Source organism: Cervus canadensis, chromosome 7 (assembly GCF_019320065.1).
Source record: "Cervus canadensis isolate Bull #8, Minnesota chromosome 7, ASM1932006v1, whole genome shotgun sequence".
In the NCBI taxonomy this organism is placed as follows: domain Eukaryota; kingdom Metazoa; phylum Chordata; class Mammalia; order Artiodactyla; family Cervidae; genus Cervus; species Cervus canadensis.
Window position 1 is genome coordinate 60,981,231 of NC_057392.1, and position 13,479 is coordinate 60,994,709.

General features: G+C 46.0%; 1 long non-coding RNA gene across 3 annotated transcripts in view; it reads right to left on the bottom strand.

Annotated features, from left to right (window-relative positions):
- LOC122444891 overlaps positions 1–13,479 on the bottom strand; it is a 131,606-nt gene that overhangs the window by 14,586 nt on the left and 103,541 nt on the right. The window lies entirely within an intron of this gene.

Here is a 13,479-nt window from a genome sequence, read left to right on the forward strand (position 1 = left end):
TCTAGGAGTTGTACCTCGACTTTTTACAAACCTAAAGCAGGAGAAAGGGAGACACAGGCACGTAAAACTATGCTGGGGCAAACGATCTGCTTGCTATAAACAAACCAAAAATATATTAAGGGGAAATTTATTTGAAGTCCTCCTTTCATCCAGTAGCATGTCTTCCTTGGCTTGGAGGGACAGCTCTTGAGAAATCAGGGCTCTCAGGGAGCTCTCCCGCACCCAATGTATAGTCTATAAATATCGTGGAAGAGTCATGCCAGGGGTAGTCCGTGCAAGAGAATCTGGAGTCTTGAAAGCATCTTTTTCTTCTGGCTATGGTGGCACTTAAATGATAATGCGGGCAATGGAGCTAGGAGATTTATATCTTTTGGAAAGTAGGGCGAGCCAGATGGTAATAGCGTCATTAACACACAAACTTGGGATGTGCAAGTGAAGCTTGAAATTGGGAAAGAGATCGGGAGAACAAAGGGGGCTGCTGTTGAAAGGCTACCCCTCTTCTGCCGGCCAAAGCTAAGAGCCTCGTGGTTCTGGGGTCTGCTCCTGCCCAGAGCTGATAATAAACGACAGCTTTCCTCCTCCCCTGTTGTGACTTAGAAAGCACCGAGAAAACTTTTGCAATAGGCAAATGTGGCACTTATTTATGTGTAACCCTTTGTAGTCTGAAATGGCAGGAATGGGCCTTTAATTCAACTGCAACTCCCACCCTCCACCCCCTACCCTAGTTTGATAAGCTCTTGCAATTGTTGACATTTATTTTATGGAATCAAAGTGCCGCTTGTTGCACGTTTCAGACAAAAGTTCATTTTCCTCCCCTTATATAAACACTCAAAGTAAATATTAAAGGCCGAACAGGCACTATGTTTTTCATTTGGGTGATGGGGGTTGGTGTGAAGGTGTTGGTGGCAGGTTAAACTACAGTTTTAGTTTTGGAAAGCCTTAATGTTTAAGCTAAACTCCCACCTGCTCAAAGAGATATAACTCAGAGAGAATACAGAGAACATACTAAGACAAGATTAACAATGCCATTAATAATAATAATGCGTGTCTATAGTAAACACCCACACAAACATCTGTAAACAGGCAGGGCAGTTTGTAACAAAATTAATGACTTCGTTCTCATATATATGATATATATATATAGTATATATATATATATATAAAAGCAGCAAAGGTAAACGGCCATTAAGTATTGAATAGCTTGAGTGATGCCTGTTAGCGACTCAAAGTTGACAACGTCTAAGCCAAAATCGAACGTTTTTTGGGTTTTTTTTCTTCTTAAAAAAAAAAAAAAATACTGGAGCTCTTTAAAAGCCCGAAGGACTTACCCTCAAGGCATTATTCCGAGAAAAACTGAGACTGGCCGTTCGTCACAGGCAATTGTGAAGGGTTTCAAAGGGCCGATCAAACGATCGCCAGAGTAATCTACATTCAAGTCCGGATGGTGGTGTTACGGCACACACCTGCGGGGTGTTTGCTGTCCGTGTCCCTCGCCGAGCTACAAATCATCATTAAAGCGAGCTGCTTAAGCTTCTTCCCAGCTTCTAGACAAGAGTTACTTGGGACAGTTCACTTTGATATTGCTACAGCTCGCAATTGACAAGCACGCTATTTTGGAGCTCAAACCCGAGCCCACACCCTAGTTCGCGCGCAGCAAAGTAAGGAGGGTGATGCGGTGCGGATAAGGGGGAGGGGGGGTTGTGAGCACATTGTAAAAGTTTGTTTCTCCAATTTCCTGAGCAGGCGTGCCACAAGAATGTATGGGAAACCAGGTGAGAAGCACCTGAAACCTGCCTCGAGTTTTCGACTGAGGGTCTTCCAAAACGTCACTATCTTTGCCACAACTTTTAACCGACTCAGAGAACAGGCAGTTCTCACAACCTCAGTTTCTCTCCTTTCCTCTCTGACATACAAACGACTCGGGCCAGCACACTCCCTCGAGTGCAAGATAACATTATTTTCTCGATCAGGACCGGGGATCTACTTTGAAACTTTCACTTTTGATTCATTCGTTTGGGATTATATCCTCCCTTTCTTTGCGACCCCGCCCTCTCTTGCCCTCACCTTGAGATAGACAGAGAGAGAGGAAAAAAAATCTGGAGTTGGGTAAAAAGAAAGGGACGTGGGGGTCGGACAGTTGGAGCTCGGGAAAAAGCAGGAAGGTCGGTTTGTGTCTGCTGCCTGCGTGTCTGCGAGCTCTGCAATCCGTGTGCACACCATTTGGGGCGGGGGGAATAACCGCTTGCCGGTGACGCCAAAAAATCAAGCAAGACTCGGAGCGAATGTATCAATAGACCAATTTTCTGCTCCCACCGCGAGCTTTTTCATTTCAACCCTGAGAGGAGGCGTCTGCGCAGCGCAAGACGCAACAGCACGGTAGCGTCGCGAAAAAGAGGGCGCTAGACACTGGAGGCGCAAATATGGAAATTAACTCATTAGGAAGGGGTGTGGTTACGGCGAAGCCCCCTCCTCCATCCCTTCCTTTTCTCCCTTGCTGCCACCGTCCCAGCTTGCTAAATATGAGATTACAAACAAACAAATAAAGCAGAAGCTGACTACGCAGTCCCAGATCAAACACGCTCCAGATAATGCGCTTCACTCAGCGCTGCGGCCAGACCTACGGCGCAGCGCGGGCCCCTAACGCCCTCGCGGGGCTTCTGCGCCCGCTCCGCGCCAGCCCGGCGTCCGCGGCTCTGAAAGCCTGGGCCCGCGGCGGCGTTTCGAAGGCACAGCACGTGGCCTTGGCGCCCCGTTTGGTATAACTTTTAAAACATCAGACAAACGCTTGCACCAATATAGAAACCCTTCAAGGGCTTCTGCTGATCTCAGCGGTCCTGCCCTGATGCTGCACGGAGGGAGTGTGGTGGTGTTCTCTTTGGGAGAAAAAAGACCCCAAACTAGAAACTAGCATCCCAGAGTACCTGGCCAAGGGGGCTTCCCCTGTGGCCCGGCACCCCGAGCTGGGAGGCTTGGTGGGGGGAGTCGGTGTTGAGAAGGGTTGGGGCCAGGCTTTGGCGTCTGGTCGATTCGAGCATTAAAGACCCGGGTTGAGATATTAACCAGAGACCAGGTACCCGAGAGTGAAGGCGAGGGTTGGAAACCCTAGGCTGCTCAATTCTGTGTCGAAATAAAATGTTTGGGAGGGGGTGGGGGCAGGATAAGAAAGAAACAAAATGCAAAACTTCTTACATCCCCCTCCCCAGCCGCCCTTCCCCCACGTCCTCAAAGCCGACTTCTGCGGAGGGCTGGGGTGGGGGGGAGGAAACTTGTGCTTTTATGGTTTTTCTTTCTGCGCGGCCCGCCTCCCCGGCCCTGCTCCCTGCCCGGCGCTCCCCCAGCTGCGGGCCCCTTGGAGGAAGGCCGCCCAGTCCCCTCGTCTCCCGCTGCCTGCAGGCCACCGAGCCTCAAAGCGCGCATTGTCCAGCGGGGGCGGGGAGGCCAGCGGGCCCCTGGAGAAGAATAACACTGCGCCCAAGTCCTGTTAGGGAAAGTTTCCTAATGCACTCCTTGTGGTAAAATACACTTTTAACAGGGCGGGGTGGGATGGGGGAATAACTTTTGAAAAATTCATGGCCTTCTCTCACTTTCTCAACTCTTTCCTTTGTCACTTTTTCGGTTCTCAGAAAGGGGGAGAGTGGACCGGAAAAAAATTGGAAGAAGGGCCGAAAATGTGAACATGACTCTAGAACCGTCGATGTGACGGTTTTAAAATGCGGGTGGGAAGAGAAGGGTGGGGTGTCTCCACTCAGGTCTGGGCGGAGGACAGCTGCACAGTCGGTACGCCGGGGGAGAGGGGAGAGGGGCCCCGAGGGCGCGTGTGCGGGCGAAGCATTTCGCACCTCTTGTTTATCTTAGAAGCGAGGCGGGTGGGCAGGAGAGAGGCGAATTGTTCTTCCTCCCGACAGGCAGTAGAAGTTGAATAAAATGGAGAGGCGGGCACACGCAAAAAACAAAACCTGCTGTAGGCTCGGAGTTTCTCTCCTTGACCCGAACTGCAAATGGTGAGGGTTCCCCATTTGCAAAAAACTCCAAAGTCTTAAGACCCCCAGGGACAGCGGTCCTCCTGAGTCTGCAAGAGCCGCGACAGAGAACCGTTAGAATTGGGCTTTGGGAGCAAATGTGACTCATCTCTCATGCGGGCCACGAGGGCCCATCCTTCCAAGCGTTGCCATCTGCATTTGAGGGGTCTCTGGCTTTCATCTGCTCTTGCAGGCATTAGCAAAATAATGACTCGTACCTCTTGCAAAACCCTACCTGAAAAAGTATATTCCAAGACACTGCGTTGGTGAAGCCGTTTTTAAAATCAAATCAAAACAAAATAAGACTTTTAAAAAGCCCCGAGTCGGTGCTCTCCGTGTCCAACAACCAAAGTAACCGAAGGGGCGCATTAGTGGTTGTGGCTCCTCGGGAGCTGCGCTAATTTGGTATGTGGACTCAATGCCTTAATGCTAAACCGGCAATATAAAGGGCTGAAGAGCAAGCCCGATAAAAGCTCTAATTGCTACTGGAAGATTTGGGTGGTTGCTAGGATCTGAGGACCACCACCACCACCACAAAAACCTCCAATAGAGTGTTTGGGCTGAGTGCATTGGGGGGTGGGGGTAGAGTGTCTACGGCGAGTAGTGCCCACATCTGCTGGAACTTCCATATCTAAGCTGTTCATTTACGGGAGCCAACTTATGAAATCTCCACAATTAGATCTTCATTGTTCTTCCTCCACAACACTGTCTAGAAAGAAAAGGTCTTCTCGGTCGGGGCCAATCCAACGAAGCGTTTGACGTTATTAAATAATAAAGCGATTGTGATTTACATTGTTGTTCAGAAAAAAAGGCCAATTATCCACTGTTATGTTGCCATAAAGATCATATTAACTCGAATTAGTAATCAAACAATATGCGAGCGTTTAAAAAAGTACAGCCGAACTGGGTGACAGCTACCGCGACGTCTTCACTTTCACCAGCGAACCCACCCGCGCCGGCAGCCGGAGCGATAGAGGCAGTCGCCGCAGACCCGAAAGGAGGGCGAGAGCAGCAAAGTGGTGATTAACGGTCTCCAGTGTTAATTATTCTCAATTAATCCCAAACAGTGCAGACCTTCCCTGGTTCTCTGGGAGTTCCCTGGTTTGGGATGCTCTGAAAATTCCTCTTTTCTGGGAGGGGTTTATAAGAAATCGGGAAGAGGCAATCTCAGGGCAAGTGTACCTGTGAGCGATGAAGGTGTGTGTACGGGGGTTGCGTGTGGTGTGTGCGCGGGAGGTTCGCTGTCTTTCCCAGAGCCTAGAGTGCAACCGGAGGCGGGGGCCTGGGGCGGGCAAGGCCCGCAGCATCCTTACACCCCTAGTGGATCTTTGCGTCTTCTCTACTCAAATCACTCTGTCTCGCCCTCTGTTATTAGGTTTATAACTCTTTGCCCACTTAAATTTGTGCAGCCAACCAAGGAAATCTAAATAGGTTTGAGTCGCCCCTTGGGTACAGAATGGAGGCTTTAATAAGAAAGATTAATTGTGGGTGTGTACCTGCCGGAAGACGCGGCAGTTATCAAGTGGTGGCGGGCAGCGGGTCGAGGGGAGGGAGATGCCTTTCCTCCGAGGCCAAGACTTTAGTAGGCGCCGTAGGCATACTTATTGCAGGGCGTCGGCAACTCGTTGCAGTCCCAAGCCAAGGGCGCCACGGAGATGGTAAGATACATCTCTTCTGTGTTATTTGAGGTTTTAAAGAACTTGGTCCTTATTTACCCTGCTCACCAAATCCTGGGACTCCCGACTCCTTGCCTCCACGCCGTAGACGAGTGTTGGGTAAGGCTGTGACTTCGGCCCTGAGAGGTCTCCCTATTCCCGCCCCCACCCCACTGAACAATGTTCAGGCGAATGATAAAGGTTTTGCTCCAAGGGCTGGAAAGTTGATATTTTTGTTGCCGCGATTAAAAATGTATACGGTTACATGGTTTTTAAATAAGCAAACAGGGGAGCAATTTTCCTCGGCGCGATGCTTCAGCAAGTCCGGGCACAGAGGGAAATCAGCCAGTGGCAGGGCCATGGAATCTGGCCCCGCGCGGCGGCGGTGCTGGGGGAACCTTCCTGGTCCGCAGAGTCCTTTCCTCGCCCCTCCCTCTTTCCACCAAACGCTCGGATCCCAGATTAAGCAGTGCGGGGGAGTGGGGGGGTTGAGGTTGGGGGCGGAGAAGAGTAGGAACCGCGTGGGGGTGGTGGCAAGAAGGGATGGACGAGAAGAATTTCTCTAGTAGCGAACCCTCCTTGAATAATTCCATTTAAAACTTGAGGCACCAAGGCCTGAGTTTAAACAAATGTAAAAATGAAATCTTCAGAAGGTCCGGCCCTTCAGCGGCAGGGCAGCCAAAGGGTGGTCGCATCTTTGTCGAAAGTTTTGGAACAGTTGCTGTCTTTCCTAACCCCCTTCTCTATCTCCCAGTAAAACCAATTCAAAAGGAGACAGACTCCACTCCACCAGATTAATGTCCGTTCATTTGCAGGATTAACCCTCTTACGAAGCATAATAAAATACTAGAGGTTCTTTTTAAATTTAAATAAACACCCCAAATTCGTGCTGTCTCTCCTTTCCTGTTTGGTCTCTCTCTCCAGACATCAGAAAACAGCGTCTTGGAACCTAGTGAATCTTAGAAGAACTTTTAACTCAGAGTTTTCAGATCATCTGGGGGTGGGGGGTGGGGGGTGCGATGGCTGTTGTGAGCATGGATATTGGGAGAGAGTGGAGAGACCAGCTTAACTTTAAAAATCTATGGCTATACGTTTTGATTTGGAACTCTCGATTAAAAATCTATTTGTTCCTCCCAGGGCTCAGCAGATTTCAATGTTGGTCATGGAGCCACAAAAATGTTCATTAAAGGAACCTAACCAAGGCTACTGTATAGCCACTTTGTGAACTCAGAACTATGGATGGGGGGAAAAGTATGAAAGTGTGAGTTGATGTCACGCTGGCTGTCAGTGTGTGGTCTATTGTGGAGAATGGTGCTTTTTGACTGAACAGAGGGAGCCCCCCCTCCCCCCCTTCCCCAGCTCTACTGCACCTGCACTGGATGAGGGAGTCTCTGCCATTCAGCCCATCGCAGATTGTTCAAACAGAAGACATCTCTGACAGCACTCAATTCATTACATTTCTTCCTGCTTTTCAAACCAACACACACACACAAAATGAGTATTGCCAGCCAGTGACAGCCAAAAAAAAATCTTAAAATACTTTATATGCAGCTAATTTGGAAGCTCACACAACTAACCATGAAATATTTTGTATCCTTAACGTGTAAGGCTTCTTGAGAAAAGATTACCTGGTTTTTCCTACTGAAAACATACCTCCATATTTTACACCAGCATAGTAAGTTTGCAAAAAGACACTGCAGCATGGCTCATGGAGAAGTTTTAATGGGAATGAAAGTAGAAATTTGCAAAAGAGAAAAGCCCCTGGTTTATCTTACAGAAGGGTGGCTGGAAATGCATTCATAATTTATGCTGGTGAACCAACTTGCTAAGAGAGGTGAGGTACCCAAGAGCCAGGGGTGGGCAGTGAGCAAAGTGAGAGAGGGTAGTAAGGGAGGCATCCAGGCTGAAGTGTGAGTTAAACATTTAAATCAATTTTCTAACAATGAAGTCTTCCTCCCATATGCTCAGGTTTATTTTGCCATCTTAGACTCCAAGATGTTTTTGCACCATTTTACAAAGCTGATGAGAGAGTGTTTAGAAAGCTGATGAGAGAGTGTTAGTCTAGTTTAACAGAAGTTGGAATAAACAAACTCTCACAAGGCAAACTTGAGTTTATGAGATTTTCCTTGGAGGTGGGAGTAAGGGGGAAGCAAAGAAAGGGAAAAGGACTTTGAGCAGAAGGAAGCACAACTTTGCCAGTTAGTATTTCAGACTGATTAAACTGTAATATTATGCAATAACCCAGAATTGAGTTACATGTGATCGTCAAATCAACCTGGATGTAAGTTGATACTAAACTGACTGTGTGTGAAATATTGGCTAATTCTCAGCAAATCATTAGTCTAACCAATATAAGGCCCTGCAGTCCTTCCTGTTGCAAGGGCATTCAATGAATTACATTGGGTCATAAATAAACCTTGAGAGATGCAGAGGTGCTTTCACCTAACACATAATTTTATCCATTTCATACGGAGTGCACAGACCAAATGTCATTCTTATCTACAGTTTAAATCACTGTTCCAAGGAGTTCTCTCAGCAATACTTTTTTGATTCTAAAAAAAGATTATTACAAGCTACACAAATTATTAGGGATGGAGAAGGAAAGGGAAAGTGGAAATGGCATAGCAATGGCAAGTCAGAAGCAACTGTCCTAATCACCTCTCCATATTGGAACCAGAAAACTTTTGGGAGTCCAGTTCGCCAACCACCAGTGAAACTTATGCAGCGCCAAATAAAATAAGGATGTGGTGTACTTTGTAAAGGCGTTTAGTGTAATTTTTTGATCACTTCAAAACACACGTAAATCAAAATAACTCATTCAGATCTCACAACAAACTCTAGTTAGCAAATCAAAAATATATAAATATTGTTCTTTACATATATGTAAATGGATAAATATATATTTATATAAATATATAAAGTGCCAAGGTGATGGAGATGGTTGTCCTGTGCCTGACTGTATGTGTAGTGAAGACTCTGCTATTGCTGTGTTTGGTTGTGCTGAGGGGGAGAGCCTCTGAGACTTCAAAAGCTGGAGCTGGGTGCTGGGGAAAGGGGCCAGCTCCCCTGGCCTCGCCCTGCGTTCGGATGGTCCTTTCTGGGACGCTCAAACGAATCATCTCATCCGGAGGCCCTGCAGACCCTGACGTCACGAGGTGGGGGTGGGGGCGCAGTCCTGCTACTGGTCTGGCCGCCAGCGATAAGAACCCTCGGGAAGAATTTGCTGCTCCTTTTAATACAGTAATTATTTTTTCTGCCTTTTATGGGTGGGGGCGGCTCCTGCAGGAATGTCTGTATCCCTCCCTTCAGAAAGATGCCCAGGGGTGGCAAGTTTGCAGGATAACTTCCTAGGCGAACCCTAAAGCCAGGAAGGGCACTGGAAAAGGAAGAAGGGTGGTCCGAACAAGGCTAATTTCATCGCCCAAGACCAGCAAGCAGAGGAAGAACCCAAATGTCTGTATTGATCTCTGGAGTCTAAATGAGACTATTTTGCCTTCCCTATCACCTTCCCTATCACCATTGGGCAGTAAGAAAAGTAATAACTATCAGTTCTGTTTAGCGTCAGTGACTTTGTACTCATCTTTTGCGGGGTAACTATATATTATCCCTATTTTATAAACGGGAAAGAGAGATCTGCATCCTCCCATTCCCACCTACTCTGATCCTGGGGGGTGGGGGGGTAATATTCCCGGGATCCACATAGCTCTTGTAGCATCCCACAGCCATGTCTATCCGCAGCCTCTGGCATTGGGAAGGACTAAGATCAAGATAACTCATGCTGAGCCTCAGCGCCAAAGAGGAACAAACAACTCTTTAAAAATAAGGGTCTGGGTTAAGAGGCAAGAGGAAGGCAGAACTTGAGTCAGTGAGCCTCTGATTTGGGAAGTCTAGAGTCTAGAGCCGTCTTTGGCGTCACGATGTCAACGTGGAGAGGCCTGGGGTACAGGAGCTAGAACACTCTGGAGGGGCGAGAGCTCTCAACACCTCGGGAGACTGCAAACTTGCCCGACGCGGGCACGGTCCAGGGCCTAGAGAGGAAATCGGGCAGTTTGGGCAGGGTCCGCGCGGAGAGAACTCGAGCCCCACGCAGCACCTTCTCCGGGAGCCGGATGGGGGCCGTGGCCACGGCGGCGGTGACGTCAGGGCCCCGGCCCGGCGCTTGGCGGCCTCAGCTTCCATCTGCCCGCGCATCCGCTCCCAGCGCTGGGCGCGGCGCGCTCCCTGGGGCAGGCGGGTGGGAGGCCCGCGCGCTCACAGCCCCGAGTCGCGCCCCGCACAGAAGCACGGGGCGGGAGGCAGAAGATAGATCAAAGCGCTGAAATCTTTACTAATATTGCACATTTCATCTGTACATAAAGGCAGACGGGGGTAATGAAACGAGTGACTCCTTGGAGCTTTTACATCACCTGGCACTTCTTTGCAAAGTAGAGCAAGCCTCTCAAGTCCAAAATCCCAAAAGTAACAAATATCTTTGCATCCTGAAAAAAGAGGATGTCCTATTTGCTTTTGAACAGAAACTGAGTGCACCGCTCAAGGAATATGAAATACTACCGTTACACCAAAATATAAAATAAAATCCCTCGAACCCGCATACAGAAAGGGAGCTCTCTGCCATGGGAAATCTTGGCCTTGTCTTAGGAACCCACTCTCCCAAAGAGAAGTCTGTTAGTTAAAATAAGAAAGTCAAATCTATAATTTCCTAAAGGCCGCATAAGCAAAACATAAACAATTGAAAACAAAAATTGTAAAACTGGACAGCATCGTCAGAAGGGAGTGATGTTACAACGTCTCTCTGGGTGATATCAGAGGTCATATTTCCAGGAAAGTTTTTAAATAGAAAATAACTATGAAAGACACTAAACCACTTCTCTGGTTTGGGCAATTTCCTTATCTTTGGCAAGCTCTTTCCACATTTGCTTACTCTACAACTCTGGAAGCCGTTTCCCTTTGGACTTTAACCCATATTTTCATAGTAAAGGTCAAGAGATTCTCCCTCTTCTCCTGTCTTTAAGGGATTCACCTCATCGAGGAGGTCCCTAAGGAAATCCATCCAGCCATCTTCCAAATTCGGTCAAAAAAAAAAAAAAGCAACGAAAATAAATCAATCAACCCTACCCCCAATCTCACTTGTAGTTGTCCTGAAAACAGCCTTTGCTCTGAGAGCAAGGAAAGGCAGTATAAAAAACAGTGAGATGCAAATTATTTTAAGGCAATATTGGGGGTGGGGGCGTGGAAAGGAAGTTCAGGAAAATGTTAACTCAGACCTCTGCTAAAGCTCATGGCAAAGGAAATTCCTTCCACAAAGCAAAATATAAGAAAGAGCCTGTTTTGGAAAATTCTCCAAAAGCAAGAAATAAAAGCAGGGGGGAAGGATGTTTAAAAATCTTTTAATTACAACAAATAAATTAATTAACAATGCCAGCTATCAGGCAATCAAACCACAATCAAACTTCAATCTCAGGGCAGTTAGCTATAAACTGTTAGCAGTTGAAAAGTAAACCTTGTGCACACAAAGGCACTGTTTAATTTTCTTCTTGTAAGAGTTCTAAATGAAGACCCCATCACTATGCAGTTAAACTGTATTTCTTGTCCCCCTGAGGTGCTGATCAGATTTTATAATGTGAGAAAAGTGGCAGCCCAAAACCCGTCAATGAAGCACCCACAACAAAAGTTCTGAAAAGCTGAATGAATTGGGTTTGTAATTACTGCATCCCGTTCCCCCACCCCTTGCAGCTTATCTCTTATTCATTCACCTTATATTATTGTCAAAGAATCTTACTCTCAAAATCATCCTCTTCCCATTTTACCTGGGGTCTCAGAGGAACTTATGACAGGGCAGAAATGGAACATTCACCCCCCACTACACCTGGAAATGTTCAGATCCAATAGGTAGAGAGGGGAGGAGGGATTATCTTGTACCCCAATTTACTGTGAGACTACTGGAACTCAGTACTCAATCTACGGAGTCTTCCATTTTAAAACCCGAATTTTACTGGCAAATGGGAATCTGTATCCTTTCTAAATTCAGAGCCTGCTTGAGTTTCTGCAATCCTGTGACATCTCCACTTAGAAAAGGCAAAGGTTATAAATAAATCTCCTCCCCTCTCTCTCCAAATTGCAAGGCCCTAAAAGACTGTGCCAGACATGATGCAGAAATTAAGACAACTTATTATGTTCTTGTTTTTTTCCTTTGAAATCTAAAACCAGTAAATAAAATAGAAAAAGAGACTATAATCCCTTCCCTCTCAATACACATACACATACTCCCAGTCCAGGAAAAGGTTTTATGAAAAAGTCAGCTTTAGAATGCCACGGCTCTGTGTGTATTTCAATTCAAGGCACTGCTGATGGAGAAGATTCTCCTGAGATTTCCTACTGTAAGAATGTGTCGGTTCTAGAAATAAGTACAGCTATTACAACCAAATCTACTAGCAGACTAAATAATTAATTGAAGCGTTGCTCTTTGACCCTTGAAAAGTCCAGTAGGGACACGTTTATAGTAATAATACTTCCGAATGAGCCCTTGTCAAATATTCATTTAGTGGTTAATGTGAGCCATTTTCCCCTGGGACCATCTGTAATACCGGCTTCCCAGCATTGGCAAGAAACCTTGCTAATCTACTACAGCTCAGCAAAATACTTTAACATTCTTTATTTAAAGTATGGGAGGGGATGCAGGGAGAGAAAAAAATTGCAGAGGGAACAAACTATAATCTCATCCTTCTGCCATTTCTGTTCTGTGTATAAGGTTAGCAAAACATTAAATTCACCCCTTTCACTGCAAATTGAATGGTTTTAGTAAGCAGGATGATATCCCAAGGAAGGAACTGAACACTCAACAACTTTAGCATTGGGAGATAATCATCTCTAGGCAAGCTTACGGGTTTACCCCATTCTTGGAAATCATGTTATAATTAAAATATAATATGTTCAATATCGATCTAGCCATGAAACTACACATTTTGGGGAACCATTTAACCCAATCCAATGAGTGATGAAATATGCAGCATTTTCTTCAAATGCAGTTTATCAAAAGAATTTATATTTGCAAACAAAATGTTTTTCCATTCATTGGTTAGGACATATGGAGGGTTAGAAGGGAGAACACGAGTACTCTCCTTTCATGCAGACAGTAACAGTCATTCAAAACTAGTTCAACTTCCCACAATATCACTCTCTTGCCTCTTGCAAAATATTTGAATCTGAGCATTTTGCCAGTAAGTTGTTTTCTTTTTTAGACGGATCCTGTGGGGCTTTTTAAACTGGGAGGTTAGTGCAGTGCAATTACTCCAAACCCCAATACATATTTCTAATATATCTTTTTTTTTTTTTCAAATATATACACTCTATATAGTTGATTGGCTCAAATTCCGGGAATATTCTCCCCACCCCCCCAGCAAGATCATTTGGATCTTTATTCAAAGTTTCTTTTATTCGTATGTGTGAGCAAGAACTGGCGAATGTGCTCATTACCACGTGAATAATCTGTATATGCATTACAATGGCTGGCCAGGCCAGGGGAAATTCTTTTAGAGTCTCTGCATTAATTAGGGGGGGAAATGCCTCACTTAGAATTGGGAACTGGCATAATAATTGTCTCTCCCAGTACAATATTACCCTAAAAATGAGGATTAAAAAAGGAATAAAATAAAAAACCAACACATAAAGCAATCCATATGAAATAAAAAGAGAAAATATGAGGATATCCCCAGCTGAGCCCAGAACTAACATTAACAACACCACGAGAGAGAAATACTTTCTTGGAAAACGAGAAGATGCAAACCAATGGGATGAACTAATTTGGT